Genomic DNA, 18,931 nt, shown 5'->3' on the forward strand with positions numbered 1-18,931 from the left:
CCACTGGCTCCTTAGGACTGGCTATGCCTGATCTCTTTCCCCAGCATCTTAATTCATTTTTCACCAACTCAAGAATACACTTTAGACCCTAATATTGGTAATACATTGCTTTTTGAAACGCTCACTATTGATCATGATAAGCCGTTATGCTGTGGCTATAATGGTTTAGACCCTAACCCTAACCCTAACCTGGGCCAAGTCACTTCTCTTACCTGGGCCTCTGTTTCGTCTGTAAGATGAAGTATGAGAATTAGATGCCATATATCTTCAAGTACAAGTTTTCATGGTATTAAATGAAAGTATTTAGAGACTAACAAAGGTTCAGAATCTAAACCAAGGATTGCCAATGGTCAGGCACAGTGTTCTCCAGGCTGGAGCTATGGAGGAAGCACAAAAAGGAATCTGAAATATTTGCTTTTTCAAGCATGCCTTCCTCTCATCCCTTACCCATTTTGATATACCCAGTGCTGGATCTTGGGAGAGAAGTTTGAAATAAACACAAAAATTACAGGCTAAAAGCACATTTATGGAGCAGGGGCCGAAGTGGAGGAAAAGGCTCTGGAAGCGATAAAACCAGATGAAACAGCCTTTCTCAGCCCAGATCCATGTTGCTCTGGCCTCTTGGTGTATCAAGTTACTTTGGATCTCTCCATCCTAGTTTATCCTTCATATCGTTACCAGGGTGATACTGCTGAAACTCAAATCCTACTGCAGCATCATTTCTGCTTAAAATTCTTCTGAGATTCCTTTTGCCTTCAGGAAAAGCCCAGACTTCTTTATGGCACATTCAAAGCTACAAGGCCCCCATCACCGTTCTCATAGCTCAACGTGCCTGCCCACCCCGTCCAACCCCAATGCCTTGTGATTGCAGGACCTGCTGGACAGCTCCCTGCTTATGAACAAGCTAAGCTGTTCATCACCTCTGTGCCTTTGAACAAAGCAGTTTCCTCTGCTTGAGGCTCTCTTCCTCCTTCCCACCCTTCTCTCCCTTTCCTGCCTGGCAAATTCCTCTCCATCTTTTTTTGCAGCTAAAATAGCATCTTCCCCATGGAACAATCCCTCACACTCTCCTCTCTCAGGCATTCAGTCTCTGCTTCTGTTTTCACACTTTCCCTGGCTTATTGTTTTTATTTATTTGCATCTCTGCCTCCCTGAGAGACTGGTAACAACTTGAGGGTCTCGTTCATAGTAGGTCGTCAGACACTCATTGATAAATAAATGCTTCTGAGATACAGGATCAACCTAATTGTCTTCTTACTTATCTAAAAGGAAGGAGGCTAAAAGGTAACAAACATATGGGTTCCCTAAGGAAATCTCGTGAAGAAACATAAGTAAATGTCGAGAATTTGGCTTTGGGGTCATGGACAAAGCCCAGAATATATGTTTTTGGTTTCTGGTTTTTCAGACTCCTGGGGCCAATGACTTCTAGAAGCTGAGCTATTTGACTGCATTAGTCATGACGGCACATCACCTGGTGAAAATCAAAAGGCTGCAAATAACCTGTGTAGTGTTAGAAGCGTTCTTACAAGTATGATTTATGAAAATCTTAAAGGACTGTGGAAGAGGCACACTCATAGAGTGTGTGATATTCAGGTAACATTTTCAGAAGATTATGGCACTTCTATCAATCACTCTGACACCGAGTGTAATGGCCTCCACCCTCTCCTTGCTACATTCTTGTCTGATACACAGATAAAATACAGGATGGAAACGAATAATAAGATGTTTCCATGGTTCTGAAAAGAGGAACGTGTCTCTTACCTAAAAATGTCCAGTTGTTTAATGGCACCTTCCTCCTGACACGCAGGGCAGGCTGGCCTGCCTCCCTGTGTGCTCACAGTCCTGCGTACCTTTCCTTCCTGGCGGTGTACTCAGTTTTCAGTGTACGCTGTCAGCGCAAGTGTTTGCGTATTGCTCTTCTCTTTCAGTGGGTGGTACGCTCCGTATGGGCAGGGGTCACAGTCTTAATACCAAGCGCCGAGTCTACCACTCAGTCGAGTCTTGCTGAATAAAGACGAGTAGAAGAACCTGTCCATGTAGCATGTGCGTGCATGTATATGTTGTGCGTCTGTGTACGTGGCGTGGGAAGTAGGGACTTGGGAGGTGGAGTACATGCAAGTGATCTGAGGAGCCGGATCTGTTAATTCTGGCCCCTTGATGCAAGTCAACAAGCTTCTTCTCCCCAACCCTGCCTGTTTACAAAAGCAAGCTGCAAATGCTCGTTAGTATTCTTGGCAAATATTCCTCAGACTGCCTTTTCTGCATGAAGACTACCCCATGCTTTACTTTCTGTAGTTTATGTTATGAGAATAATGGATTTTGTCAGCAGCTGTCCAGTAAGAATGTACAAGATCATTTGGAATGTGCTTTTAAAAAAATATGCAAGTGTCTCTTCCTTGTTTCCTTAACAACATAAAACAGGTTCATAGCAAGGGATGCCATCTGCTTTACTGATTGAGAATCACTATTCCAGGTGATGGCTAAAGGCAAGCTCCAGATTCCTTGGGGGCAGAGACCACACTGCCTCTGCTTACCATCTCATCCTCACTGTGGTATTTGGAAGAGTGCCTGACACGTGGCAGATGCATAGTAAACATTTGCTGGATGAATCACTGAATCTCCCTTTAGAGTCTGTATTTGTACCTGCTTTGAGTGGTCTGGTTTGAACTCTTGGCTCTGTACCTTAATGCCCCTCTCTGTCTCCCGAGGACGTGACTCTCATCTCGGTTTGTTTCTTATCAGCTTACACCTCAGTGCTCTTTCCTGTGGTTTGAGCCATCTGTTTGTATCATCTTGGCATCTTCCATCATTTCAGGAGAGCACCCCCTGCCTCAGCACCCTGACTTCCTGGAGCAGGTATTTGCTCCTGCCTTTTGGCTATGGTCTAAGTCTGATTATCTCCCTCTTCTCCTCGGGGTGTGAGATCTGGAAATGTTCAAGCTCCTGGAGCTGTGCAATGCACACAAGTGATGTTTGCCTACTTAACTAATACACTTGGTGGCATTTGCAGTCAGGTCGTTATTTGTTGAAAGGACACTAGATACAAAGGCTCAGGACTCACATCCTAGTCTAAAACCTTCTCCTTAGATGGTGCAGTAGTTAGAGTTCTCCAGAGAAACAGAACCAATAGTATGTGCACATGCTGTTGTTCTTCTTCAGTTGCTAAGTCATGTCCGACTCTTTGAGACTCCATGGGCTGCAGCATGCCAGGCTTCCCTGTCCTTCACCATATCCCTGAGATTGCTCAAACCCATGTCAGTGATGCCATCCACCATCTCATCCTCTGTTGCCTCCTCTTCCTCCTACCTTCAATCTTTCCTAGCATCAGGGTCTTTTCCAATGAGATGGCTCTTCGCATCAGTTGGCCAAAGTATTGGGGCTTCAGCATCAGTCCTTCCAATTAATATTTAGGGTTGATTTCCTTTAGGGTTGACGGGTTTGATCTCCTTGCAGTCTAAGATACTCCCAAGAGTCTTCTTCAACATCACAGTTTGATTTCTTATAAGGAAATGGCTCATGTAATTATGAAGGATGGGAAGTCCAAAATCTGCCCAAAGTAGTCCAAAATAGGCCCCAGGCTGGAGACAAGGATGAGCTGATACAAATCAAGTCCAGGGTTGTCTGCTGCGGCCTTCCTTCTTGCTTGGGAGAGGTCAGCCTGTTGCTTGATCAGACTTTCAGCTGATTGGATGAGGCCCACCTACATTATGGAGGTCAGTTTGCTTTCTCAGAGTCTACAGATTGAATGTTAATTTCACCCAAAAGCACCTCAGAGAAACATCCAGAATAATGTTGGGCTATGTATCTGGGTACCATAGCTCAGTCAAATTGACACATAACATTAGCCATCACAGGAAGTCTCCAAGTAATCCTGGGTCTCAGTTCTTTTGTTGAAAAATAAGAAAGTGGAATTATATGTCTTCCAACTAAAATAATGAATTCTATGTTTAGGAACAAGGCTAACCAGACAGAGTTCAGGATTCAAGGGCAAAGGATGCTCAAACAGTTCTGCCTCTTTTGATGTCTGATGTGTAACACTACCTGATGCCTGGCAGGGAATCACTAATAATTTGAGGATGGGGCCAGAAGACCTGACTTTGAAAAGAGCCCACTCACACTTTTTGCTAAATGTCAGTGGCTATCACCTTCCCATATCAAATGAGAAAAAAAAAAAATCCTAATTTTAATTTTAGACACATTGCAATGATTACATTGCTATTATTATTCCTTGCCTTTTATTTTGCTCATTAATTTCCACATGATTTCATTGGCCTTTTGGGCTTTGAAATCAATTTGGTGTCTGTATCCTGGCATCTTCAAGAAGTGTTTTTTTCTGGTGCAGTTGACTACAAATCATCCCCTTGGGGCCTGCCACCTTTTGGTCAATACTACCCCATTCAATAGAGAGGACACATGTTTTATTTGTTTTGTTTTTTTCCCTTCACACTTTGCATTTTCATCGAAAGTCTAGTGTGTGACAAATTGCCGAAGCTATGTGGCTTCTATTAAAGTATGGGCCTTGTACTTCTCCAAGAAAAGAAAAATGACCCATGATAAATTGGGGAGTGTTTGTCCAGAATTCAGAAGAGGCTGGAAGAGAAGTTAAAGTGTAAACACCAATGTCCATTGAATACTTGCGCAGCCTTTGTAGTCAACTGATGCCACAGGGCAAGTGTGTAGATTTAGATGCTACGGAGAGGACTAGGCCAGGAGGAAGAACTCCTGGCTGGGTGTGGTCTTCAGCAAACTGTAAAAGCAACCTCTAAGCTGAAAAAACAAAAACAACAAACAAACAAGCAAACAAATAACTCCTTTGTTGCCACGTGGAACACAGTGCTACTGGATTTTTCAATCAAAGCCTGAAATCTGGGGTTCTATGTAAAGTGTACTTTTTTAAAGGGCTAGCAGTTCATTCAAATTGAATGTGGGAATCCTGTGAAAACCAACACATCTTGTCTGCAAGCCTGGTCCCAGCCTGCCAGTGGCTGGTTTGTGGCCTCCCTCTGTCTTAAACTTCACAAAATTAAGAGAATGTACTAGACTGAAAAGAGACATTCCAAAGGTGTTTGTTCCTTTTCAATATATAAACAGGATGCTAAACTCAGGACTCTGCCATCCACCTCTGTGTTGGCAGGCAGGGAAGACAAGATTCATCCTGAAGCTGGTAAAGCAGAAGCTTCAGGATTCCTCAGTCGCAGGGCCGTTTCCAAGGCCATGGGAGAGCCTAGGCAAAGAGGTTATATGATTTTCTGTTTCTGTAGAATTTGCAAGAGTATTTAAAATATTCTAGCTGCAATGCTTTAGGACCATGGTCCATATCCGCTCTGGGTTTTCACTTTTTCACATTCCCCCGAGTGGGCAGTGGTGGTATAGCAGCTAGGGGCATATTTTGGAATTCCAGCTAGCAAGATCCAACTTCAAGCCTTCTCAGTCTTGGCACCCTTGACATTTGGGGCTGGATAATTCTTTGCTAGGGGTGTTGTCCTGAACACTCAAGGATGTCTGCAGCATTCCTGGTCTTCATCCACTGGGTGTCAGTAGAAACCCCCTTCCCTACCCACTCCTATAATTGGGACAAAGTCCCCTGGAAGGAAAAACTGAAGCCCAGCCATTGCAAGCACTGGCCTTGTGCTGTATCTACCTTGCATTAGAGCATAACCACGTGGCCCAGGGTCATACTCGTGTCCAGGTTTACAGTATTGCTAACAGTGTCAATACGGGCATGGCTTCCACAAATACCTGGACTCCTCTTAGTGTCAACTCACCCACTCTCGTGACACAAGAGTGCAAGACCAGGATGCCAGTATGGAGGCACACAGGACGGAGCAGAAAGAGAGGTTGGAAATGATGGCGTTCGAGGCCGTTTAGAAATTTCTTCCAAGTCTTACAAATCACGTATGCAAACAACTTGATGGAGATTTTCCAATGATGACAGCAAGTCCCTAAAAATATATGTGGTTTATTATGAATTTGAAGGTAAATGATCTAACCTATAAATAATAAAAATAAATTCCAGAGGTGAGACTGAATTATATTTCTTTTTCACACTGTTGAAAATAGTATAAAGTTGTCTTATGTAGAGGAGATAAAAGAGTCTATGGCTAAAAACAGAAAAAAGTCTTACACAGAAGGATCAAGTAGTTAAAAACAATATTATTTTCTGAGTTTTATGTTTGTAGTATTTGTCAGCTTTTTAAATATTTTGTTGTGATTTATTGTCTCGGTTCAGTTCAGTTTCAGTTCAGTCGCTCAGTCGTGTCCGACTCTTTGTGACCCAATGAATCGCAGCATGCCAGGCCTCCCTGTCCATCACCAACTCCCGGAGTTCACTCAGACTCATGTGCATCGAGTCAGTGATGCCATCCAGCCATCTCATTCTCTGTCATCCCCTTCTTCTCCTGCCCCCAATCCCTCCCAGCATCAGAGTCTTTGCCAATGAGTCAACTCTTCACATGAGGTGGCCAAAGTACTGGAGTTTCAGCTTTAGCATCATTCCTTCCAAAGAAATCCCAGGGCTGATCTCCTTCAGAATGGACTGGTTGGATCTCCTTGCAGTCCAAGGGACTCTCAAGAGTCTTCTCCAACACCACAGTTCAAAAGCATCAATTCTTCGGTGCTCAGCCTTCTTCACAGTCCAACTCTCACATCCATACATGACCACAAGAAAAACCATAGCCTTGATTAGATGAACCTTTGTTGGCAAAGTAATGTCTCTGCTTCTGAATATGCTATCTAGGTTGGTCATAACTTTCCTTCCAAGGAGTAAGCGTCTTTTAATTTCACGGCTGCAGTCACCATCTGCAGTGATTTTGGAGCCCCCAAAAATAAAGTCTGACACTGTTTCCACTGTTTCCCCATCTATTTCCCATGAAGTGATGGGACCAGATGCCATGATCTTTGTTTTCTGAATGTTGAGCTTTAAGCCAACTTTTTCACTCTCCTCTTTCACTTTCATCAAGACGCTTTTGAGTTCCTCTTCACTTTCTGCCATAAGGGTGGTGTTATCTGCATATCTGAGCTTATTGATATTTCTCCCAGCAATCTTGATTCCAGCTTGTGTTTCTTCCAGTCCAGCGTTTCTCATGATGTACTCTGCATATAAGTTAAATATGCAGGGTGACAATAGACAGCTTTGACGTACTCCTTTTCCTATTTGGAACCAGTCTGTTGTTCCATGTCCAGTTTTAACTGTTGCTTCCTGACCTGCATACAAATTTCTCAAGAGGCAGATCAGGTGGTCTTGTAGTCCCATCTGTTGAAGAATTTTCCACAGTTTATTGTGATCCACACAGTCAAAGGCTTTGGCATAGTCAATAAAGCAGAAATAAATGTTTTTCTGGAACTCTCTCGCTTTTTCCATGATCCAGCGGATGTTGGCAATTTGATCTCTGGTTCCTCTGCCTTTTCTAAAACCAGCTTGAACATCAGGAAGTTCACGGTTCACGTATTGCTGAAGCCTGGCTTGGAGAATTTTGAGCATTACTTTACTAGCATGTGAGATGAGTGCAATTGTGCGGTAGTTTGAGTATTCTTTGGCATTGCCTTTCTTTGGGATTGGAATGAAAACTGACCTTTTCCAGTCCTGTGGCCACTGCTGAGTTTTCCACATTTGCTGGCATATTGAGTGCAGCACTTTCACAGCATCATCTTTCAGGATTTGAAATAGCTCAACTAGAATTCCATCACCTCCACTAGCTTTGTTCGTAGTGATGCTTTCTAAGGCCCACTTTACTTCACATTCCAGGATGTCTGGCTCTAGGTCAGTGATCACACCATCGTGATTATCTGGGTCATGAAGATCTTCTTTGTACAGTTCTTCTACTTAGTTTTGTATTCATAGTTGTATGTGTGTGTGTGTGTGTGTGTGTGTGTGTGTGTATATATATATATATATTTTTTTTTGGTAAAGGCACATCTCCACTTGAATTACATATACTTCAGACCCCTTAAAACCTGGTTTTGTATCTGGATTTTGGATATCAACGTGAGTGGAGAGGAATCTCTGGAGTGTATATGGAAGTAATTTTCTGAGATAGTTGTTGGTGTGTCATGGATCACCCCTACTATCCCCTGCCAGCCCCACTCTCCCCAGTCACCAAGGTGAGGGAAAAGGGTGTTCTGCTTTTCGTGACAAACGAAAAGAGGATGACTCAGAAAGCTTGATGTTTAGCTCCTGCAGCTGATGTAACAACAGGACCAGTGTGTGTGACAACAGGACCTGACTCTGTTTGTTGTATGTGTGTGTGTTAGTCACTCAGTCATGTCTGACTGTCTTAGCGACTGTATTGACTGTAGCCTGTCAGACTCCTCTGTCCGTGGAATTCTCCAGGCAAGAATACTGGAGTGGGTTTCCATGCCCTTCTCCAGGGGATCTTCCTGACCAAGGGACTGAACCTGTGTCTCTTGAGCCTCCTGCACTGACAGGCAGATTCTTTACTCCTAAGCTACCAGGGAAGCCCACTTGACTCTAGGCTGGAACCTAAAAGGGAGAGTCAGGTAGCTAGCTGTTCAGGAAACTGAAGCCAAGGAGGGGTGACTGCATTGATCCATTTACACTCACAGAGTTTATTAGGGGTAAAAATTTTCCATGGGCCAGAGAGAGACCAAGTGCACCTCTCTCAAATCCTGCCCAGGAGGTCACTGTAGAGAACGATGGAGGCCCATGTGGCGACAGAGTTCATGTGGTTGATCTATGGAAGAATTAGGGGCTGCGGGGCCACTTCTGGCCAAGGAAAATGTGGCAGTGCATCACAGGAAGTCCAGCTAAGTGTTCCCAGGGGAGAAATCAGAAGATCCCTAAGGGTGCTCAGTCAGTCATGGCCAACTCATTTCGACCCCATGTACTGTAGCCCACCAGGCTCTTCTGTCCATGGTATTCTCCTGGCAAGAATGCTGGAGTGGGTTGCCATTTTCTGTCCAGGAAATCTTCCCGACCCAGGGATTGAACCTGTGCCTCCTGCATTGACAGATGGATTCATTACCCCTAGCGCCACCTGGGAAGCCCTCTAAAGAGGAGAGACTCCCCCAAAGGAATACTAAGACACAGTGACAACCATTGAACACCAGCCAGTCCCAGATGTGTGAGGCAAGGGTAAAATGGTGCCAGGTAAGTAAAAATTGTCCTGTTCCCCTCCCTCCCCTCCCTCTCCCCAGTTGCTCTGTACTCAAGGTCAGCTAATAGTTGGGAAGGAGTTAAGAAGAAAGAAAGAGGGGGACACATTTCTTTCTACACTCAGGGCAGCTAGCATTTAGAGTGACCATAGAAGCTGCTTATAAGGCCGGTCTTTGGCTGGTGTCTGGGAACTTGGATTTCAGGAGGGTTCCCGTACCTCCATCTCCTTGGAGTAGCTCGCTGGGCCTAGTCTGTTTGTGCAAACAGTACACTTTATGCTGAACTCCTGCTTTCCTCCTGGGACCCCTGAATTTTGCTACATGTTAGGCAAGGGTACCCATGAGGCAAAATCCTGAATAGTGTGTCTCTAATGAACTTCCTCAGTTGGCAACCTTTCACATATGTCATCACAGCTCATTGTTGGGAGGATTAATTTCATGCTGTGTGCCTCCACCAGGAGAGGACTGTGGAAGCTTGTGTCTAATTTACCCCAGATTTTTGCTCTGTGTGCCTTTCCCTTTGCTGATTTTGCTTTGTATCCTTCTGGGTACAGCACAACTATATGCAAATCCTGTGACAGATTCTAGGAAATCATTGAACCAGAGAGGGTCTTGGGGACCTCCCAATACCAGGTCCTGGGTATGGAAATAGAGGGAAGTTTTGCTTGTGAATGAAGCTCAAAGCTCCGCTTATTAGACAAACTAGAAGCTGAGTGACTGAACTGACAGTGTATTTTTGGCTTGAAGTAAACAGGAGTGTCATGAGATCAATCAAGTTTTCATGCAGAGATAGAACAACCAGCCCTATAAGCTAACAAAGTGGTAGAAAACAAGAATAAAATTACATTCTGCTTGCATCCTGTAAGGTAGGTTTGTTCCATATGTCGATGCTGTGCCTATTACCCCACTGAACTCTCCTAGTAACCAATGGAGACAGGAAGGACTTTACAAACAAGGAAACCAGTATAGCTAAGGGTTGAAAAGACATTCATAAGCTCGCGTGGCAGTGGAAGTATGACCCAGATATTGCAGTTTGGCCCTCTGCCTCTAAGATTTGTTTTTTTTCCCCACTTGGCCACATTGACTTTGCTGTTTAATATAGAGTGATGGGATCAACCAAAAATCTATAGTTCTCTCCTCTAAAAATAAAACTGACATTACTACTCTGTGGACTCTCTCTGTTCACATCCATTAAACATGTGTCCTTTGACATATATTTATATCCTATCTGGGAGCTTAGTTTGAACAGGCTCATCTGTCCTATTTGAACTGATGACCTTGGAGCAAACCAGCTCCTAAGAGAATACAGCCTGCACCTTTAATCTTGTAGACTGGTAGATCCCGGTAGTAGCCTGTTGTGTTTGTGTTTACATGCCTACAGAGTGGGGTGTAATTCTGTCCCACCTGAATGATATACTGAATGTGTCATGTCTGCTGTAATAGTCATCAATACACAAAAAATCTAATCTTTCCTTTAATGCTATCAGTTATGGCCTCAGCTCGATGACTTCAACAAGAGCAAAGTCCAAACCAACTTTCTCAAACTTTAACCTGTCTAACAATTGACCAACCATTTTACTAGATATTATGCTAGATATGTGAGATGCAGTAATGAACACAACAGAGCTGCTGGCCCGAGGAAGTTCAGGCTCTAGTGGGGAAGACAGGCAAGAGAGTCAGATAAAATTTCAGTGGGATATACTGTAGCAGAGTCAGGTGGACAGATGGGTCATTTATTTGTTTAGTCTTAAATGTTTATTGGAGTACAGTTGATTTACAATGTATTAGTTTCTGCTCTACAGCAAAGTGAATCGGGTATACATATACATGTGTATACGTGCTTAGTCTCTCAGTTGTGTCCAACTCTTTGCGAGCCCATGGACAGTAGCCCGTCAACGTCCTCTGTTCATGGGGATTCTCCAGCCAAGAATACTGGAGTGGGTGGCCATGCCCTCCTCACATATGTATATACATACACTCATATGTTGTCCAGTCACTCAGTCATGTCCAACTCTTTGAGACCCCCAAGCAGCTTGCCATGCGTCCCTGTCCTTAGCTGTTTCTCAGAGTTTACCCAAAGTCATGTCCATTGAGCCAGTGATGCCATCCAGCTGCCTCATTCTCTGTTGTTTCCTTTGCCTCTTGCCCTCAATCTTTCCCAGCGTTAGGGTCTTTTCCAATGAGTTGGCTCTTCGCATCAGGTGGCCAAAGTATGTATGCATATACATACACTTTTTAAAAAGTTTTTTCCCATATAGACTATTGCAGAATATTGAATAGAGTTCCTTGTGCTATACAGTATGTCCTCATTAGTTATCTATTTTATAGATAGTAGTATGTGTCAATCCCAATCTCCCTTTTTCCTTACTGGTAACCATAAACTTGTTTTCTACATCTGTGACTCTATTTCTGTTTTATAAATAAGGTCATTTGTACATTTTGGGGGGAAACAGTGGCTGACTTTATTTTTCTGGTCTCCAAAATCACTGCAGATGGTGATTGCAGCCATGAAATTAAAAGATGCTTACTCTTTGGAAAGAAAGTTATGACCAACCTAGACAGCATATTGAAAAGCAGAGACATTACTTTATCCACAAAGGTCCGTCTAGTTAAGGCTATGGTTTTTCCAGTGGTCATGTATGGATGTGAGAGTTGGACTATAAAGAAAGCTGAGGGCCGAAGAACTGATGCTTTTGAACTGAGATGTTGGAGGAGACTCTTGACAAGAGTCCCTTGGACTGCAAGGAGATCCAACCAGTCCATCCTAATGGAGATCAGTCCTGGGTGTTCATTGTTAGGACTGATTTTGAAGCTGCAACTCCAATACTTTGGACACCTGATGCGAAGAGCTGACTCATTTGAAAAGACCCTGATGCTGGTAAAGATTGAGGGCAGGAGGAGAAGGGGATGACAGAGGATGAGATGGTTGGATGGCATCACCGATTCAGTGGACATAGGTTTGGGTGGACTCCGGGAGTTGGTGATGGACAGGGAGGCCTGCTGTGCTGCATTTCACGGGATCACAAAGAGTCGGACATGACTGAGCTACTGAACTGAACTGTACATTTTTTTTAGATTCCATACATAAGCACTATCATGTACTCTTTGTTTTTCTCTGACTTACTTCATTCAGTATGATGACCCCTAGGTCCATCCATGTTGTTGCAAATACCATTATTTTGTTCTTTTTATGGCTGAGTCATACTCCATTGTATACATGTACCACATCATCTTTATCCTTTTCTCTCTCAATAGACATTTAGGCTGCTTCCATGTCCCGGCTATTGTAAATAGTGTTGCAATGAACACTAAGGTTCATGTATCTTTTCAAGTTATGGTTTTCCCCAGGTATATGCCCAGTAGTGGAATTGCAGGATCATATGGTATGTCTATTTTTAGTTTAAGGAACCTCCATCCTGTTCTCCATAATGGTTGTACCAATTTACATTCTCAGCAACAGTGTAAGAGGTTCCCTTTTCTCCACATTGCCTCTCCAGCATTTACCATTTGTAGACTCTTTGATGATGGCCGTTCTGACCGGTGTGAGGTGATATCTCATTGTTGTTTTGATTTGCATTTCTCTAATAATTAGTGATGCTGAGCATCTTTTCATGTGCTTTTTGTCCATCTATATGACTTCTTTGGAGAAATGTCTATTTAAATCTTCCACTTATTTTTTTGATTGCGTTGTTGGTTTTTTGATATTGAGCTACATGAGCAGTTTGTAAATTTTAAAGATTAATCTTTTGTTGAGTGCTTTGTTTGCAAATGTTTTCTCCCATTCTGTGGGTAGTCTTTTCATTTTTGATAGACTGCTTGCTTTGGGACATATCCTGTCTCTATTTTCTAGCTTTGTCAACTTGGGCAAATTGCTTAACCTTTTTATACCTCAGGTTTATCATCTATAAATATTCAACCAACACTGACTCTGAGACTGTTCAACTGTATGTGAACCAGTGATATGTGAGACTCTGGGTTATAATTGTGATGGGATCAAGTCTTTGCTTTTGGGAAGTTCCCCTTCTGTTGGTGAGATGCACAAGCAAATAGGTAGCCATTATAATCAATAATAAGACTCCCATGGGGGAAATTCAGAGCGGTGTGGAAGCATATCCCTATTCAGTTGTAAAGGCTGCTCTTTGTTCACGAAGAGTTCTGTCAAGTTATAGGCAGAGAGAGAGACCGGGCACCCTCAGTTATATTCAAAGGAGAATCGGCAGGATGGTGAAGGGTTGCCGAACTGGATGACATGAACAGCAAGGACATGAATGAAGGAAACTTGTTGAACCTGAGAAAGATAAGATTCTGGACACATAAGGGCAGATTTTCATTATCCAAAGGGCCTTCATCTGAAAGTTTCCTGGTTTGGGCCCTATTCCCCATGCTCACATACGGCGGTTCCTGGGACACTGATCTCACCACAGCCCTCCCTCCGTTCTGTGTGCCCATCCCACACTGTTGCCTCTCGGCCTTTCTGGCTCCTCACTCACCCTGCCCTGGCCACACAGGCACCTGTTGCTCCTTACGCACTCCAGGAGCGTTTCCTCCTTCGGATCTCGGTGTTTGCAGGAACCGCCCTCTCCCCAGCTACCTGCCGACACACTTACCTCTTTTGGAACTTGCTCAACCCTGCCGGTCTCCTTGTTGCCCTCATCTGGTTTTTCCTCTGTAAAGCGCGTCTCTTCCAACCCAGACCAGATATTTCCCATAACTCTCTTTATTGTCTGTCTTTCCCAACTGGAATGTAGTTCCATGAGGGCAAAGATATGTGTAATTTATTTAATGCTGGGTCCCAGAGCCAATGGCAGTACCTGTTGGTGGGAGATGCTCACGTCACATTTGTTAGATGAAAACACATGAGAATGGATGCTCTGACAGAGCTTTTGAAAGGCTAACTGAGAGCTTTGGGATAAAGCGAGAACACTATCATTGGAAGACTTCAGACTTAGGCTGGACAAACCTTGGCAGTGACCTTGTAGAAGTATTGAGAATTAAGTGGTAATTAAGTATTTTGTTCTTTTGAAGCACTCACTGTGTCTAGTTTCTAATTAGATGAAGGATAACTAGTAACATATTTTATTAATAAAAGAGCAATGCTCTTCCTGTCCAGATCTAAGATTGTGCTGCTAACAGAAAGATACCTAATTGCTTTTTCGGTTGGATTTAAAAATAGTTAGCAGTGATTACATATTTATAATTTATGTTAATACATGTCAATTATTAAATTATGTTTAATAATTAAATAATTTCACTAATAAATTTTTGTTAATAATTAAAAAATTAAGTTGTGCTGGCTTATTTCAGGTAGCTCATACCATCTTAAACCCAATCTTTTGGGCCACATGATCCTAACACAGGCATTACTTACCCCCAGTGGTATTTTACCTTAAGTGCATGACCCAGTCTTAAATAGGCATCTTGAAATCCAGAGATATAAATTACACTGGCAAAATAATTACAAATATATCAATCTGTGTTGTGTATTCTGAATAGCCATTCTTTTACATATTTGATTTTCTTAATGGACAGGCAACACTCAATTTTAAAAGCATATTACATTGTTAGGAAGATAGGTCATTTACTCAAATTTTTTTCTTAGTTTCAAATTACTTAAATTTTCTTCTTTTCCTATACTTGCAATGGTCCTAAATCTCTGGCCCCTTATCTTATACACTTATAGAGATACCAAGTCTTAAGCATTTTGAGTTCCTCCCAATTGAAAAGCTTGAGCATTTTCCTACACCAAATGACAATAAAGTCTGTAGTTGGTTTCCTAGGGCGTGGCTCATATACTGTATTTACAATAGGCACCTTACCCCCATATCTCACCTGTAAACCTGTATGAGACCTCTTGTGTGCAAAGACAAGAAGTATAGAATTTTGGAATTTTCAAGAGTTTTACACTATGTGTAACTTATTGTTGTTGGTGGTGTGTGTATGTGCACGTGCAAGTGTTTTAATCCCATTCTAATTAGTTGAATGTTTGAAGCATCGTAATTGTCAATATAAGCTCTAAATTAGTTAGCCTTTGAAACACTAATCAGAAGCCCACAGATTAGTAGTTCTGTTGGAAGGATTCAATTTTCTTTGATCAACACCAGAGAGTCTGTTAATTAGTACAATTGATGTTAGGCGTGATTTTTAAATTGGTGAAATGACCGGGTCCAAGATACATAGTCTAGATGGCTTACAAGGCCTTCTAATCTACTGATACAATTGCTTCACTTTGAGATAAAGCCCTGTCCTCGGGATTCCATCCAGGTCTGCGTGTAGCTTCCAGTGTGGGATTCCATCACCTCCTCTCTACTGGAGGGACAGCTGAATCCTGCCGCTAGAGTACTGTGCAGGTGTCTCAAGACAGCCTTTCATCAAATGCATGAGCTGGAGTATAGGAAAGATAAGAGAGCTGAGATTTTGTCAAGCTTGCCCAATTTGTTATATGAGTCTGCCTTGTTGTTGTTTAGTCTCTAAGTCACGCCCAGCTTTTTGCAGTCCCATGGACTGCAGCATACCACGCTTGCCTGTCCTTCACTGTCTCCCAGAGTTTGCTCAAACTCACGTTCATTGAGTCAGTGATGCCATCCAAACATCTCATGCTCTGTCACCCCCTTCTCCTCCTGCCCTCAATCTTTCCCAGCATCAGGGTCTTTTCCAATGAGTCAGCTCTTCGCATGAGGTGGCCAAAGTGTTGGAGCTTCAGTTTCAGCATCAGTCCTTTCAATGAATATTCAGGGTTGATTTCCTTTTTAGTTGGCTGGTTTGATCTCCTTGCTGTTCAACAGATTCTCAAAAGTCTTTTCCAACTCTGGTTACTGCTACATTAGTAAACATTTAAATACCCAATCGAATCTGCTCAGAGACTAGCTTTTGTGTGAATATGCCAGTTGGTAGAAAAACTGTCAAGGAGTATACCCCTCACTGCAGACTCCAACCAGGGAAGTCACTCATGTCTAATTGTTAATTGTCAACAACCACATTGGCTAATGCCAATGAAGGTATGCCCTTCATGGTTATTGAGAATTTCAAGATGTTAAAAGTCCCATAAAAGTAAGTATATGATAAATTTACAAATATTTCCCAAGAAATAAGTAAAACAACAAATCATATGATTTATACTATATCAAGTGAACTAAGAATTTTCTAAATCTGCTACACTAATAGCTTGTATCCAAGTAGAAATGATCCTACAAACGAATTATGTCCTTTAAAATGGGAGAGAGATTTTTTTCTCTCTGTTAATAGACCTACTCTTACAGAAAGCCCAAGAAATTAGGATCGTGTGGATGTTCAGAAAAGTTGCAAGGTGAGGAAGGAGATAGAGGTTCTTTAAATAACTGAATACATTATGGAGAGAGGAGAAAATAAAATTAGCTAAGGGGAATGTATATAGTTTGGACATTTTAAACAATGACCTAGGGTGGTGTTAACTTAGTGATGACCAGAGGTGAACAGTGGAGAGGAGCAAGGGAGTAGTATGACCTGGGTGATTTATCTGATGGGGAAAGAAGAGGGGAGGTTGGGGCAGAAGAAAATCTTTCTAGGGAATAGGTTTCCACACTCATCACCGGGGCACGGTTAGCTGGAAGCAAATGTTCACTTTATAGCAGTGACGACTGAGTCGTTGAGCTGGGGCATGGCAGTGCTTGCAGTGGTCCTATCTCCTTTCCATTGCTTGGGTTTGTAAGTCAGGGACTTTTAGTATTCCTAGAGCAAAACTTATTCTCTGCTTTCAAAACATCAAGTTTAAACCTGGGGGTCCTAACTTTTAGGCTTAATACTCATTTAAAATAGGTTCTACTTGTGACCTAATTTGCAATTAAATACAGTCAAATTTCAGTAATATTTCTGAGACAGCCACTAAGCAATGCAAAGCAAAACAAAAACAACAAAACTATTGACGTACAGCTAATTTATAAACTGATGTTAGTCCTTGTTTCCAAAAATAATATCTGAAGACAGAAATAAGGAACTGACAGCATTTAGAGCAATTAGGTACAATTAAGTACTGTAACAGATGCAGTCCAAGGGATGATGTAAATGCCGATTCCTTCATTTTAAATTCTCTAACAAGGAAAGGAGGGTGTCAGAGGTTGAGATGGCTGGACAGCATCACTGATGCAATGAATATGAACTTGGGCAAACTCCAGGAGATGATGAGGGACAGAGAGGCCTGGCATGCTGCAGTCCATGGGGTCGCAAAGAGTCGGACATGACTGGATGACTGAACAACAACAGCAATGAGGATATTATTTTTTTCTCCAATATAAAAACAAAAATCAGATATGGAACGTAGAAAGCAACACATACGGGTGAATGGAAGTTCTTGAATCTAGCACCCAGAGTCTGTGCCATGAAGACATGCTGTTCTTCACTGCATTAAGTTCTTAACTTCATCACCAGACAGGCATTACATCCAAAGGAAGAAAGGGTCTATCACACTTAACCTCAGAAGGCCCGAAAATCAGTCACTTTTTAGCTTTGGCAAGTGAACAGTGAGTGGGGTGGCAGTTGTTGATTGCTGTCTTTGTCATTGTTGCCAAATCCCACGGACAGACTGAAGCTCCATTCTAAAGGACCCACGAGTCCAATTGAAACAGAGGATGACCTTGTTATAGGCAAGGCTGGGAGGAAGTTCTGTGCCTGCCGAATGAGCAACGGATAGTTCCAGTCATGGTTGATGTCAAAAGCTCTATGAAACCAGGGGATGTCATGCCAACCCTGGTGCTCACATGGGGAACTCATTAACGCACCAATGGTTCTGGGCTTTTTTTTTTCATGAAAGAAAGTGCTAAAATTCAAAACAAATGGCCAAGTGCATTTTGTATTTATATCAGTCTAGTTTTTACTTGAGCATAAACGAAATCTTTCCACATATGCTAATGGAAACCAGTTTTGATTTTCTGTTTGTCTCTGGGTTTGCTTCCTAGAAAAGAAAAAAAAAAAAGGTTCATTCTCTGTCATCAAGGGTAGTGATTATAGGAAATCAAATCTGAAAGTTAATAATAGCAATTCATTGCTATAAGTATGTATTGAATGGTGTCCATTCTTTCAACAAAGATGTCTTAAGCATCTATTTTATGCAAATCCCTCAGAGGATACAAATATGAATAAGACATAGAGTGTGCTTTCAAGAATTCCAGACTTTAGAAAAGAAGATAAAGAAATTCACATCAATAGCTCTAACAGTGGGTAGAAATGATATCTGCATTATAAAGGAAGCACAAATAAAATGCTAGTGTTTGCAGTGTACTTGGAATTTAAAAAGCAGTGTGTGGGCTTTGGGATCTAAAACACCTGTGTTAGTCTCTTGCCTTGGTCATTTATTGTGACATTGGGTATATTGTTGTTCAGTTGTTAAGTCGTGTCTGACTCTTTGCGACCCTGTGGACTGCAGCATGCCAGGCTTCCCTGTCCTTCACCATCTCCTGGAGCTAAAACTCATGTCCATTGAGTCAGTGATGCTATCCAACCATCTCATCCTCTGATGCCCCCTTCTCCTCCTGCCCTCAAACTTTCCCAGCATCAGAGTCTTTTTCCAATGAGTCATCTCTTCCCATCAGGTGGCCAAAGTACTGGAGCTTCAGCTTCAGCTTCAGTCCTTCCAGTGAATATTCAGGGTTGATTTCCTTTAGGATTGACAGGTTTGATCTCCTTCATTGTAATCATGCTGCACCTGAATCCCCTATTTGTATTTAATAAAATGGTCTAGCAACACTTGCCTCAACAATGAGTTGAGGTTTAACTCAGGGTTCAAGTGCATAATGTATGTAAATTGCTTACACAGAACTAGGCAGAGATTGGTATTATAAAAGATAAAGAG

The 18,931-nt window shown here is 42.3% G+C and overlaps 1 protein-coding gene across 5 annotated transcripts in view; it reads left to right on the top strand.

The window, feature by feature from the left end:
* The window catches only part of LOC147359625 (uncharacterized), a 95,627-nt gene that overhangs the window by 34,645 nt on the left and 42,051 nt on the right, over positions 1 to 18,931 (top strand). Inside the window, exons 1-2 of one of the 5 annotated variants that reach the window (XR_015141055.1) lie at positions 1,410 to 1,593; positions 8,969 to 9,106. The exons of 3 other annotated variants lie outside the window; for them this stretch is intronic. The gene's annotated coding sequence lies outside the window, so the exon portion shown is untranslated. Of the gene's footprint in view, positions 1 to 1,409; positions 1,594 to 8,968; positions 9,107 to 18,931 lie in introns of those variants that run through there. One more of the 5 variants, XR_015141056.1, reaches the window with a different exon arrangement.

This window comes from Bos grunniens, chromosome 14 (assembly GCF_055505025.1).
Source record: "Bos grunniens cultivar Pamir isolate PY7600 chromosome 14, Bosgru_T2T1.0, whole genome shotgun sequence".
Classification (NCBI taxonomy): Eukaryota; Metazoa; Chordata; class Mammalia; order Artiodactyla; family Bovidae; genus Bos; species Bos grunniens.